The sequence below is a fragment of the Mustelus asterias genome, chromosome 10 (assembly GCF_964213995.1).
Source record: "Mustelus asterias chromosome 10, sMusAst1.hap1.1, whole genome shotgun sequence".
NCBI lineage: Eukaryota > Metazoa > Chordata > Chondrichthyes > Carcharhiniformes > Triakidae > Mustelus > Mustelus asterias.
The window spans coordinates 69736180-69750752 of record NC_135810.1 but is presented as its reverse complement, the minus strand read 5'-3'; positions in this window follow the sequence as shown (position 1 = coordinate 69750752).

Sequence of the window (14573 nt, the reverse complement as noted above, 5' to 3'; positions counted from 1 at the left end):
CTCCAGGCCAGAGATGCCCCCAAAAGTAGGAAGAGTGCAGTCCTCCCATTTAGTTACGTCTTGCTCGGTCTCCTTCTGGACCCTCTTAAGGCCCGCTGTGACCTTTTCTATCCTGGGGATGGCTGGAGGAGGTCCAGCAAAGTCAGCAACTCGGTTCAAGAGGAGGTTTCTGTGGCAAAGAGCCTGCAGGGAGAATATCAGTACAGTGCTACAAACAGATGAATGATCCCATCCTCTTACCCAGGTTACGTCAACCTTCTCCTCCCTCTCAGCTCAAACTCTCACAAGCCCCTCACACATTAGCAGGATAACACGCCACATCTCACACACTACCAGCACAAGGGACACCAACACTCGCTATCCTACACACACCCTGACATCTCTATCTGGGGTCACAGCCTGTGTAGTTAGTGTCCTTATCCTGTTTACCACCCCACTCAGCACCCACATAAGGTAGGCATCCTTCTCACCTACCTTGGCAAGCTCCCTGTTCACATTCCCTCCATCTCTCTTCCTGCAGGCCAAGCTTGCCCACAATAAGAGGGGGAGGTCCCAGTCCGATGCCAGAGAACAGGGCCCTCACCCAGTATGAGGAGCGTGCAGTCCACCTGGCTGGAGGGGGCAGGGACTGTACCTAAGTCAATGTGAGATTGGTGGCACATACCCCAGTGAGGATCCTGCACCAGTTCAGAAGCGAGACTCTGAGTGCAATGTTATCTCATGGAGTCTGTTCCCATGCACTAATTATCTCTACTCTCTTTCAAAGGCACTGCAGCCAAGCACCCAAGGGACACCTGGAGCCAGCCCCTTATATCCAGCCCTGAAGACACCTCGGATGAAGATTCTGAGTACCAGAAGACCCTTCATAGTGCTCACCCACACTCTCCACCAGCACAGAAGCATGCACCACGGTGGGGCATAGAACAGGCGCGGTGTCAGAATCTGGTAAGCACAGTGCAGATTCTGATCCACAGCGGACATAGGAAGGGATATCCAAGGTCAACTGCACTCAGTGGGATCGGCTGGAGGCCAGAATTATTCTGAGTCCCAGTTGGGTGACAAGCCTGTGGACTCAATTTTCACACAGTTGTTGGAGCAGCAACAATGGCCAAGGAATATCACAGTAAGAAGTTTAACAACACCAGGCTAAAGTCCAACAGGTTTATTTGGTAGCAAAAGCCACACAAGCTTTCGGAGCTGCAAGCCCCTTCTTCAGGTGCCACATTCTTCTTCACCTGAAGAAGGGGCTTGCAGCTCCGAAGGCTTGTGTGGCTTTTGCTACCAAATAAACCTGTTGGACTTTAACCTGGTGTTGTTAAACTTCTTACTGTGTTTACCCCAGTCCAACACCGGCATCTCCACATCAAGGAATATCAGGCAGGGCTCTCAGCGGCTTTCCACAGATTGCAGTGTATAATGGAAGAGTCTGTCCACGTTCCATCTGAGGTTGTAGACCCTGCATGCCAGCACGCCAAGGCCAACACTAGTTAAATAGCAACTGCCATGGAGACCTTGGTCCAGGATGTAACACCTGTGCTGCTGTGATAGCTACACTCCATCACTGGAGGTATTGGTGACATCCACCAGTGACTATGTGAGAGGGGGCGAGGGAATCTAGATCGCACTCCAAGTGCCCCTTCTCCAAAAGGAATCAGCCAGGGGCCTTCCGGCACCCATATGAATGAGGACCAGCAACTGGGCTGCTCAGGGAGATCCAGCTGGCTGACTTTGGGAATGTCCAGCCGATCCCACTTCCCTCATCCTGTGACCCCAGCACCTCCAGTTCTGCAGACCAATGAGGGTGCACTTGTCCTACACCCAAAGCAAGCCGGGGCCCCTCAAGTCTCGGCCACCCAGAGGAGGTTCGCCAAAGTCATCACAGATAACAGAGGAGTATCAGTCAGCAGGCTGCTTCCATCTCTGCTATGGATAGCGAGGATGCACAAAGATGTAGCGGAAGGGTTAAGAAGATCAAGAAATATTAGGAGCACAACATTGGAATGGCTGTTCAAGACATGTATATACTTTCCAACAATGTAAGTAGAATTGTACCCATTCCACATTTCCTCTTGTGATTATCTCCTCTGTAGGCTGAGTTATTTTTTGCTTGATCAGATCTCACACCACATTTCGTCCCACACTTATCACAGATTTTGCTTCATGTGTCTCTGTTTGATGTTGTGTGCAGCCATCTCATCACAGTTTGTGTCTCTTTTCAGTTCATTACTGACATTAGTGATGCCTTACCCTCAATATAATGTCTGCTTGCGCAAGGCATCTCAGCGATATGCATTGCAGGTTCAAGTGATGCTCATTCTTGGCGGTGTAAAATGGAGGCTCATGTAATCCCCCTGCATTGTGAAAAGGTGAAGGTGTATTGAAGAAGATGAAATGTAGATGCATATGGAGAAGATTAATTGTTCCTTGAACTCCATGCTCTCTATTATCTGAGGGTTTGCAATTTATAACCCATACTCAGAGGTTGTGTGTGCTCCTTGTGCATCGCCGACTCTCGGAGTGTACATCGGCTAAGCTGACCAACAAGTGTGCATTCCTTCGCACCTCAATGTGCTGTTTCGCTCTCTCTCACAAGCACTGTCCAGCAACAGCTTTAACCATTTTCTACCTTGGAATTATCTGCATAACACCCACAAAGTTATTATCAAAAAGAAGGGATGCAGGACTGGCTCATTCATTCTGCCCAGTCTCCCCTCCCCTAAACACTTGCTGAGTTCAGTGATGCTACATCCATGTGCAGATGTGTTATGGTCAATGGAACCGTTGAGCTTAGTCTTGATGCTCAAATGTTAACTTGTTGGGGAGACAATGTTCAGGGCAGAATGTATTGCAGCTGATGTGTGCTATTTATCATCAACAAAGTGATTCTTGGGGGCTCCATGGTGTACCTGTCTTAAAGGGTGGCATGGTGGCATAGTGGTTAGCACTGATGCCAACACAGCGCCAGGGACCCAGGTTCAATTCCAGCCTTGGGTCACTGTCTGTGTGGAGTTTGTACATTCTTCCTGTGTTTGCATGGGTTTCCGGTTTCCTTCCACAGTTCAAAGGTGTGCGGGTTAGGGAGATTGGCCATGCTAAATTGCCCCTTAGTGTCAGGGGAATTAGCAGGGTAAATTTGTGGGGTTAAGGGGGTAGTTGTTGGTGCAGACTCGATGGGCCTAATGGCTTCCTCCTGCACTGTAGGGATTCTATGATTCTAAGAGCTGATCATTATGGGAAATTAATGGTACCACAAAGGAAGCTTTTTCATGTCTTCGGGTAAATGTGTTTAGATGGTCATTATGAGGTAATCAATGTCCATTGGTCAGTGTAATATCTTGGAAAGAGAGGCAACCAACAGGCAGGGGAACTAAAGAACCATTTGTTAACAGGAATAACTATATACAGAGAGTGAGAAAGACTGGTCTAGCCTCACACTATCACGATCAAAGTGACACATTGGTGGAGATGGATTTCCTTCAGGCACTTTGTCGGACTGAAGCCTCACTGCCATGATTACACTGAGGACTGCAGTGCAACTCCTGCCTCTTGTAGCTGTCTTAGTGACTGGAATGCTGAAGAGAGGCAGTATCTTCTGTTGTCTGATGCCAGAATGGCCTCCTGCAATTGGTACCTCACCGCAGCAAGGACACATTCCCCTGAGGTTTCATCCTCAAAGGAAGAGGACATGGTGAACAGAATGCGTAAATACTCCATCTTAGAATGAAGAGAGGGTTGAGAAAACTAGCTACACCAGTGGTGACGTGGGCCTCATGCAGAGCCCTGGTCTGGCAGGGTAAGCACTGCTTTTTCTCATTATCTTCTTCGTATCTGGTGGCTATGAGTACCTCACGTGCATGCACGCCTTGTTTGGCCCGTGCTATGACTTCTTCCTTTATAGCCTTGACTCCCTCGACCTCATCACCCTCATCCCTCTCGATATCCTCCTCATCAGAGGAGATGTGCAGATCCTCCATCTCAGCATCTGGCAATTCCTTCCCCTTTGTAGCACCGAGTTGTGCAGGGAACAGCAAACTACGATGATCTGTGAGACCCTCTAGGGAGTGCACCAGAGTGCCCCGCCAGATCTGTTGAGGCATCGGATTCACATCTCCAAGATGCCGATGGTCTGCTCTACCAATGTTTATGTGGTGGAATGAGCATTATTGTACTTCCCTCATCTGGGGTTTGTGACTGTCGGATGGGCATCATCAGCCATATCCTTTGTGGATACCCTTTGTCATTGCGGAGCCAATCCCTTGAAGATGTCTGGGATCCGCAATCTACTCAAATGTAGTGGTCATGGCAGCTTTCTGGGTAACTCTCACAAACTTTCATCATGGGTTTCTGGTGGTCACAGACCAGCTGTATATTGAATGAGTGGAAACCTTTCTTGTTGATGTATTGCATTGTCTGTTTCCAGGGAGCACTCATAGCCGCATGGGTGCAGTCCATGGCAACCTGCACCGGAAATAGCAGCAAAGAGCGCTTTGTCTGACTGGCTAGCTTGATCTCTAGCCAAGTGTATGTAATTGTAGGTCTTGGCAAAGAGACTGCCTTCTATAAGCACTTGTCTGTCAAAGCTTGCAAGATCCCACCACAGTTCCCAATGGAGCCCTGGGAAGAGCCATTCGTTAAGAACGGTGATGACTTTCAGAACCACTGTGAAACGATGTCCTCCCAGTCCCTAAAGCCTCGATTCATGGAGAATATGGCAGATGTGAGCCACAAGACCTCTGGATATGTGAAGGCGTTGGTGACTTTGCCTCTTACTCATCTGCAAAAAAGGCAGATGTAAGGAACTGAGGTGAGGTTTCCAAGAGATCTCTCCTGATTGTCTGCTTGTCCACTTGTTTTTGGAGTCATCGACACACTGGAGAATTACCACAATTGGTACAGTGGGTTATTGCAAGGAGATTGATGATTGGAATGCACTAGAATTAATCTCACATGAACGTACCATTACATTGGATTGCCTCTGTAGCAATTAAAGTTCTCCTAATATGTGCTTTCCTTCTCGTATGGTAATATTGATTCCAGAAGGGTGCACCTTAAGTCTGCCCACAATGCTGTGATCTACTACTCCCAGAAGAGAAACCAACCTTCCCAGCAGCATGTTTTCCAAGTTTCACTTTCTGCTACATCATTGTTTGAGGTTCCAAGATGGTGTTCCTCAGGGTTTATTTACAGACCAGCTTCGACTCTCCCTGTGTGACTGTGGAAATCCCTCCCATCATCCTGGAGAAGCAGAACATTCAGAATTCACCCTTCCTATCACTCTTATTCCTCTCCCTGTAATGCTTGATCCCACTGTATTCTGGTTGCTATCCCTAGGTTACATCCTGAGTCATTTGAGGTGCATGTGCTTCATGTAAACCTTACCCTTCCCCATCTTATGCCAACTGTTCCACCACACTTAGGGGGTCCTCCCTCATGACACCATTGAGTGCCTGCCCCTACATTACTGCTCCCCATCTATAGGCGGCAGGTGCCTCCCCTGACGTGATTGTATCACCTACATCTCCGTATGATGCCAGAAAGACCCCAGACTGCTGTGGGTGAGGTGATGACCACATCCTACACACACTATGCTGGGCACGATTGATAGTGCCCTGATATGTCCTCCTCCTCCCCAGACTGGGACAAGGACTGCCTTTGGAATCTCAGCAATTTTAACTGAAGCGTTTCTTCATTCCATAATCCTCCCATTCTGGCTCCAACTTGCTTACGTCTTTCTGTGAGAAACTGTCTTCAAATCTGGCCCAGAGGATGCCTCCTCCCTGTCCTGTCAGTCATGTCCCTGAGTGCAACTATCCTAGTCTTTCCACAGTCAAGATCTTGTTCTCTAGCTCCTTCCCTTGCCTCTGTCTTTCCTTTTTCCCCCTCTCGCCTTAGTTAAGCCCTTGCCTTCCAGCCCTTTCCTTTGTCTCTGTCTCATCTCCCTCAACCCCAGTTCAACTCTTGCCCTGCAAGACCTTCTCTTGTCTCTGTCTTGTCTCCCCCGCTCCCAGTTGAGCCCTTGCCCTGCAGCACACCACAGCCCACTCCTGCCTTACCACTGGCCTGGTATTTAGAGCCTTGCCCCTTGAAAATGTAGTGGTGCTACCTGCGAAACTGGCAGAGTCCAAAATGTTGCAAGTACTGCGTGAGGTAGGGTAGGAGAATAAACCACAAAGTGACGAGGGAAGTGCAGATAGCCAACTGCACATCGCATATATGCGGTTCTGAATCCCAGTGGTCTAATTAGATACCAGCATGGCTTTTTCATCCGGTGTGGGGGTGTGATTCTGGTGAACTGACTTGATAATGAGTATTCATGATGTTCTAATATATTCAAATAGCACTCCCTACGAGGCACAGTGGGAAAATCATTGCAATTGAGGGTCAGAAAGAACGATTGTAGCATGTTTTTACACCATTACACCTGCTGCAGGTGAGACTGGAAAATCCTGGCCTTAGTCTCCAAGTTTCAGGCAGAGAGAGAATGAGGTCTGACAGAGAGACTAACAAGAGACTTCAGCCAGTATGAGCAGCAGAGAGGGGTGTATGTCCCTTTCTGTGAACAACAAATTAGAATGTGGGTGGGAACGCGGTTTCTGGACAAAGATCCGCATCCTCCAGCAAGCTAAGGAATTGGAACATTTGACTAAACGTGGCTGGTTGGGTAGGTGGAGGGTGGAGGGCTGGTGTGGGGTGCTCAGTGGGGGAAGAGTTGCTGAAATTGGTCTTACTGTTACTATTCTGTTCGGGACTTCTCCAGTGGTGAAGAACTCCCTGATTTGATTTGATTTATTATTGTCACTTGGTCAATTTTTATTTCAGATTTCCAGCATTCACAGTAATCTTATTTTCTTCCCCTTTAAGGGGTGCTGCTGGCTTTAAGAAGTGCATCTGAGTTCTATATATATTATAAGCAATTGAATTGCCGCGATTAATGAGGATCTCACCTGATTCAGATGGAGGCCTTGGTCACCTCCTAGAAGGTTCAAGTTAAAATCGTTTGGGCACAGGGCTGGCAAGCTGACCATCATGAATTCTGCAAACAATCCATTAAAATCTTCTCTAACAGGCCGTTGTGGAAATAGCTATGAGTTATGCCCCGCTGAACCATTCCATTCCAACTGCTGATGCATAATTCAGCAAACAGAGTAATACACAAACATTTGGGATGCTGTTAACAAAATGTCACCATATATATGCAAACTGAAGGAAAAGTTCATATTACAATATGACCTTTTACCTGAGAGATCTTTGTTGAAATCAGACTCAAACTGATGAGATGAAATCTTCTGTCTCACTGCAAATATAATCATTGGAACTTTATTAGCCCAGGTTCTAATTAGTTCTAAAGACATTAAACGGTTAATTCTTGCTGAAAACTCAAATTTCAATTGTTTAAAACTAAGATAAACACACATTAGAGGGAGATTCTGTCTGGTAGGCGTACTGAAATTATAAAAAATCTCCCTTATGTGAGTATTTACAATTTTGCAGCAAAGTCTGGACTCTGTTACCCATTTCTGGGACTGTGTCAAGTTTCACATTTCATGTAAACTATGTTGCTACATATATGTTTCTGGGTGTAAACTTTAACCTGTTGCCCATCCAAGTTTCATGAATATTTAAAGGGACAAGAGTTAAATATTTTGCCATTGAAATGTGAATACAATCTTAGTTAAAGTTTGGACACTCTCATATTAATCCCTGTTGGTCACATTTGTAGGATTGGTTCAACATTGATTTCCGCAATGAATTAACCCTTATTCCAAACATTCAATGACAACTTTCAAAGCACAATACAGCAAAAATCAATGGCCCAAGATCTTCCAGGCTCCTGATTATCAGAAACCAGGTGGAGGACTAGGGATGCACATCAGTGTTACAAGTCAGGTTAGATACTTCAAGGTGTGAAGCTCGCCTCACCTGTCATGTGTTAAGTTGAATTTGGCGAGGATGAGCATGAGAGGTGTGATTCGACTGACCCACAAGGAGCTTTTATCAAAACAAAGTTTAATTAAGAATACTGTTGACACGTATAATAAGACAATTAGCAAGAACTTCTAACAATTACAAACAAGAAATACAGCAACCACAATAATGTATAACTCTTAAAGATATATCTCTCATGTGTTCCAATCAAAGTCAACATCCAATACACAAAACACTCCAAATAAGCACAATACAGCATAGGTTAATGCCCACTTGTTACAGGACTCCCACCTCCTGGGTTGAGTGCTGAAAATCCCTTAGGAAGGAACTCAGAAGAGGTTGTAGTCGAACCTATTTCCCAAAACACAGCTTCTTTAAGGCAGAACCAAATAACAGGGAGAGAAAGAGGCTGCTTCTTAGCTTGCTGCTAAGCTGCTTCCCAAAATGAAACTGAAAGCCCAACGGAAAAAAACCCTATCACCTGACTGCCACAAACGGAACTAAAACCCCTATCACCTGACTGCCACAGCTTAGCTCCACCCCCAATGACATTGCTGAATCTGTGAGCTGCATGATTTAAAAAAAAAACTCTCTTAAAGGTACATTCACATGACATCAGGACCCCACGGAAGTCCCGATACACTGACTCTGTGTGAATTGCTTGGGAAGTTTGAACTTTTGATGGGAAATGCTCTGCTCCTTGGGACCCACTGAAAAGTATCTGACTTGGAATTAGATGCGAAGATTTGCAATGGTTTTCATTTACTCACCTGGATGCGAACGAAGAAATGTTAGACAAAAACTGTCTACCAACTGAGTAATGATACAACTGACTTCCCAATTACTGACACTGACACCCCTCCCGACTTCCCTCTTGATCCCCCCCCAATGACCCCCCCACTGCCTGACAACATTCCAATTTGACCCAACCTGTCTAACCTCCTACCCAACCTGACTGCCATCATTCCATTCACCCACTTACCTACTCATTCACCTATCTACCTCCCCCTCCTGACTCATCTGCCACCCTTCCTACCTGCCACTCAATCCACCTGCCACACTACCCACTCACACACCTGACAGTCTAAATCTCACCCACATTATGCCCTACCATCACACACATTAGCCACTCTACCTACCTGTCACCCTGCCACCTTATCAATCTGTCACTCTCATCACCTGTCAATCTACCATTTCACCCACCTGCCAACTTACCACATGCCGATCTACCTACCTACTACCTACCACATGCTTGCTACTCACCTGCCATCTTACCACCTCACCCACCTCCCACCTTAACACCATACCCACCTGCTACACAACCACCCTACCCACCTGCCACATTTCTCACCTTCTATCCTACCCACCTATTGCCTTGGGACACTACATACCCATTACCATACCACTCTACCCACTTGCGGCCCCAATCACCTGACCCTGCCACCCTGCATACCTGCCACCCTACCAACTCACCCACCTTCCACCCTACACACTTGCCACTTACCCCACCCCCCTAGCCACCTACCCACTTACACATTCACCCATTCACTCAAAGGCTCATTCACTAACACATGGAAAAGCTTTGAGATGATTAAACACTGATCATAATGTGACAGCTAGTGCCCTGTTTCTCTCCACTGCTTTCTGTGTAGTTTCCTGTGCTGAGAGTGTTCTACTGTGTTGCTGATCTGAAGTTTAGCCAGAAAAATGGTATTGGGGTAAGTGGGCAGGTTCCTATCAGATCAGCATCAGACAAAGTCTTTCAACACTGATCGGAAGAATTTGGGGATTTTCTTTTTGCAAATGCTGCTTTTAAAAATATTGTTATGATCACTTAACCAGATAGCATTTTTCTTGTTAATAATTTTATCAAAGTATAGCATGAGCTCTCAAAAGTCTTCCTGTGTTGTACTCATGCCAGCTTCTTTTCCAAAAATTATATACAGGAGACATGTTAATCTTGAGGATTTTCAGGTAACTGTTACATTCTGGCGCCATGTTGAATGGAATAAATGGAATTATTTATACACTCCAGATTGTGGCAGACAGTTGTGATAGCTTATAAACTTTATACCATAATTTGAAGGGGCTTATCTAATTAACATGGTTTAAAATGTATTAAATATTTCTGTTGCACTGACATTGAGATATTAATCTTTAATTGTTTATGAATTAAAAATGGGCCAGTTTGTGCACTTTGTGAAGAGACAGATGATTGGAATTTTCACATCAAATTGTTTCCAGGCTGAAACCATTGGTGTTTATGTTAAAAATCTAATACACTTAATCAGGAAAGAATTCAACTCTGATTTCAAAAGGAAATGTAATATGTGATCAGATTGTATACACTGGGCAGAAATAACATTCACAACATTACCAATGGAATCGTTTTTCTTATGTCAACCTGTCGCCTGTTCAGGTTTGGATTGTACCCGATAAATTGTAGACATTTCTATATGTCTTTGTTCTCATTGTCCCACCGTTCAATCTATAAATTGCCCCTGTGACCTTCGGCAGTCATCCAGAAACAGATTTACACCCGTACACTGTAGCTGCACCGAACAGCATCTCAGTAAGATTACAATAGTGTACGATCATCTAACAAAGCAAAGAGAAATGAATTGAGCAGAGCAGATTTTAAATATCTTCCTTGAGGTGCATTTGTATGTGTCATAGAATAGAATCATAGAATGCCTACAGTGCAGAAAAGGCCATTCGGCCCAATTGGGTTTCCACCAAATCTCTGACAGAGAATCTTATGGTTGTCTTCTCCTTGTGCTTAGCAAATAAATATCAAGGCACCACCAAGGGTGAACACAAAAGTACATTGGTTAATTTCGAAAGGATCTGAGAAGTTGATAAGAGTTTTACACATCTGGAGAACTTGTCGATGTTTCTTGAGTTGGCAGCTTCTTCAAGAACAAACGGAGGTGAAGTCCTGGATTTTCATCAAGTCAGGTTGACCTGGTGCAAACATGGTGGGTAGGCCCTGATTCCAGGATTCTTGATCCCATTCTTGGGTTGTCTGATTTTCAAGAGTACCTTTAAAGGATAGGGGCTGGTTTCTGTCCTAAATCCGACATTCCCGAACTGGCTGGCTCCATTGAGGAGATAGGCAAGCCCTACTCTTCCCACAATGTCTATGGAGTCAGGCCAGCTTTTTAAAGAGTCATGGTTCGCACCCCCGCAGAGTAGTCATGAACACTCGTCTATATGAGGGGACCTTTTAAAAGATAAGTTGAAAAGGTCCTCTTTGTGCCTCTTATCTCTAGCTCTGCTTTTCTGTATAAGCTTTATGACCTTTCTTGGCCCCTATGTCAAGCTCTGCCTTTCCACCCACTCTGATGTCTAACCATGGCACTTACATGTTTATTGAGCCACTATACAATACCTTGAAACAATGAAACCTATAGTGTATATAGTGAAGTAGGTAAAAAATAAGCTTTAAAAAGCAATTCATTCATTACTTTCTCCTACGGTTAAAAGAATCATTTCAATACAAGCTAATAAAAGCACAATCATCCAAGCCTTTAAAATATTGGCAACAAAAACCACAAAATATTGAAATCACTTAAATTGTGTAAACAGACATTTTGAAATTAACAACAGAGATCATTGAGCCTGAGCTATCAATCAAACAATCTTTTCACTGGGGTGCAGCTCTTTCGATACTTTAATGGTTGGCTGGGCTCTCAGAATGAGGCTTATTAATTGTTGCAAAGCCAGAATAACCAACATACAATTTATTACCATTTTGTCCCAAGATTGATTCTCTCTCACTTCAGATTCCATGCCAGAAGAAGGCTTTGGTGGCCATGCTCTTCCATGTGTTGATCCATGGTTGTGATTGACAAGATGCTGCAGGGGTTTGCCTTTATCATCTGCAGTTTCTGTTTGACCAGGGGACTCTCCTGTTCTTACAGACCATCATTGCCATGCATTGGAAAGTGTTACAGGTTGATATTCAACCTGTTTGGCGACATTATGAATGCACATTCTGTGGCCATCAAATCCAGGAGCGGAACTCGAATTTGGAGCTTCTGGTTTAGAGATAGGGATACTACTCACAGTGCATTAAGACACCAAGATTGCTTAACCCCCTCAATTGCCACCATTCTTTCACTACGCTTTCACTGGTGAGATATAAGAAGCCTGGCAAATATGTGGATCACATGTTAAGCCCAGAAATTTAAATTGATTTCATTCAAATTGAATGACTAACATCAGGTAATTGCAAACCTACCTTTTCCAATGATATTATTCACATACAGCCTAATGCACTGGAGTGAAACTGGAGTGAAACATCACTGGAGTGATGTTTGAGGATTGAATGTGACTTCCGGACATGCTGCCAGTTTCACTAGCTTTAATCCATCTTCCCGCCATCCAATCCAAAAGTTCCTCCATGTTAAAATTGCCTTCGTTGGTTCTTCTGGATAATTCGTCACCATAACAACCTTCTTTTAGACCTAAAATAACCTCCATTACTAGAGCGTATCTTGTATTTGCATTTCAGACCATAAGACAAAGGAACAGGAGTAGGCCATTCAGCCTTTTGAGCCTGTCCCACCATTTAATAAAAGCATGGATTATCTGACACTTACTAAATCCACTTTGCAGCCTTCTCTCCATAATCCTTAATTCCCCTGCTCATTAAAAACCTATCAATCTCAGCCTTGAAAATGTTCAAGAACCAGCTTCCTGGGGTAAAGCATTCCAAAGATTCTCCATTCTTTGAGAGAATAAATTGTTTCTCAAATTAGTCTTAAATTAGCGCCCCATTAATCTGTGACTGTGCCTTCTGTCCTACACGCTCCCATGAGTGGAAACTCCCAACGTTTACCCTGTCTAACTCCCTAAGAATCTCATATGTTTCAATCATATCACCCTCATTCTTCTGAACTCCAAGGAGTACAGACGCAGCCTGTTTAATCTTTCCTCATATGGCATTCCCTTCATAACCAGGATCATCCTAGTAAACCGAAGGGTTGGAAAGTGGGTGATTTGGGTGTCAGGGGGAAGCCTGTTCCTTCTATTTCAGACCCATTCCCACCTAAAAGCCCTTCAGGTGGTAGCTTGAAATTCAAGTCTGTGAGAAGTTTCATGGGGGAGCTTTCTGGTGCCAGTTTTGGGTATGGTGGGAAAATAAAGAGGCAGCAGAGCAGCTTACACAAAGGTGCATGAAGTCCAAGGGTCAAGCACCAAGAAATGAAAAACCATTCAGAATTTTTCTATGTCCCCATCAGAAATATGCATGCACATCTCGCACCCCATTTTAAAGTGTTGGATGGTTGTGTAGCACTAAAAGTTTGGGTGCCACACAGACCAATGCAATCTTCGATAGCTTTTGATAAAGTGGCAAAAAATTTGGAACAGATTGGCCTGTTGGATTTAATGTTCTGGGAGTAAACAACAATTTAGATGATCATATTATGATATGAATAGATTGTGCTTGAGTTGACAGTTTGTTGCAATTAAATAGGTTAACGATGGAACAGAGGTTTTTTTCACCACCATTGTACATGTAACTTGTGGAGCAACATAGGTCCAACCCTCCTGGAACAATCCATATTTAAATGTGCAGTGAATCTTTTCAGGGTTGAAGATGGTCAATTATAATCAATCTGAAATTTTGCTCAATAGGCTGTTAGAGGAGAAGGAACATGTAAAGTCTTGTTATTTCAAGAACCATTGCTGTAGTTATTTACCTCACTTAGATTAGGAACAAATTAGGAAGAGTCCCTGCTTATGAATATTGCTACAGTCTTGGAAAGAGTAGGGGGATAACAAATCCAAGTGACTTTTTGAATTCTGCAGTTTTGCTGTTGATACTAAGTTTTGCTGCTGCATTAATTAATATAATGAGCTTAAACATTTTATCCTGTATCTCAGTTATAATTAGAATAGTTACTCATGCAAATAGCCTCAGCTTTTTAAATAAATCATCAGAACTATTTCCCAAAACCATTAATCATTTACACTAAGGAACAACCTTTATCAATTAGGCATGCAAATAACAAACTTTACATGTATCTAGATAAAACAAGATTATGAATTTGGAAAACCATCATTGTGACAACACTTAAAAGCTAGAATTGAACTTGCATCTTAAAATCTTTAATTAGAAAATAATGATTGTTTGCACAATAATTGGATTACAAACATTCAACATTTATCCGTCCTAAGCTAAATAAGCATGCTGCGGTCTTGAAATTATGCTTTGTAAACAATAGTGCACAAATGTTTAAATATAGATTCTTCTTAAAATTCCTTTATCAATAAATGGAGTGGACGAAAGAATGTCATACAAATGCCGGCACACATTTATGTCCTAGACTGCAAAATTGATTTTAAAGCTATAATATCTACATTTTTCACTGAAACTCAATCTGCAAATAAAATTCTGTTCTGGAGCACCCATATCAGTATAACATCAAATCTAATATTGTGTTGAAATTATTATTCACAGGCATTACTGAAGGGCAGACTGGGGTTTTCAATATATATTCAGGACTCTGTGAATGGCAAGTATATTTTTTACATTACGGTGACAGGCAGACTAACAATCTGGGAATGAAAGTCACATTTGAACTATTTGTATCAATTATGCCATCGCATTGTACAAAACATGTATCATGCCTTGCAGT